Consider the following 859-nt stretch of genomic DNA (forward strand, 5'->3'; position numbering starts at 1 on the left):
GGCACAAAAATAGACCCATAGACCAATGGAACAAAATTGAAGACCCAAATATGAGTAATTGCAATTTTAGCCACCTGATATTTGACAAAGGGGCCAAGAACATTAACTGGAGGAAAGACAGCATGTTCAGCAAATGATGCTAGCAAAACTGAATATCCACCTGTAGAAGAATGAAACTAAACCCCCATCTTTCACCCTGCACAAAAGTCAATTCCAAATTGATCAAAGACTCAATATAAAGCCTGAAACTCTGAAACTCTTAGAAGAAAATATTGGGAAAAACCTACAAGATATAGGTGTAGGAAAGGACTTTCTAAACCAGACACCAATAACCCAGGACACAAGGGCAAGAATTAACATGTGGGACCTCATTAAACTAAAAAGCTTCTGTACATCTAAAAAAGCAACCAGGGAAGTGAAAAGAAAACCCACAGAGTGGGAGAAAATCTTCACCAGCAACACATCTAACAGAGGTTTTACATCCAGAATATATAAAGAACTCAAAAAACAAAGAATCGAGAAACCAAATGATCCAATTAAAAGGTGGGCTGAAGATCTAAACAGACAGTTCTCAAAGGAAGAAATAAAGATGGCTAAGAAACATCTCAAAAAATGTTCAATAGCGTTAGTAACTAGGGAAATGAAAGTTAAAACCACCCTAAAGTATCACCTTACCCCAATCAGACTGCCTAGGATCAAGAGAACAAATGATACCAAATGCTGGTAAGGACGTGGAGAAAGGGGGACGCTCATTCACTGCTGGTGGGATTGCAAGCTGGTTCAACCCCTACGGAAAGCAGTGTGGAGCACTCTTAAAAATCTACAAATGAACCTACCATTTGACCCAGTTATACCACTC

The sequence above is a fragment of the Nannospalax galili genome, unplaced genomic scaffold (assembly GCF_000622305.1).
Source record: "Nannospalax galili isolate Female #2095 unplaced genomic scaffold, S.galili_v1.0 scaffold1095, whole genome shotgun sequence".
Classification (NCBI taxonomy): domain Eukaryota; kingdom Metazoa; phylum Chordata; class Mammalia; order Rodentia; family Spalacidae; genus Nannospalax; species Nannospalax galili.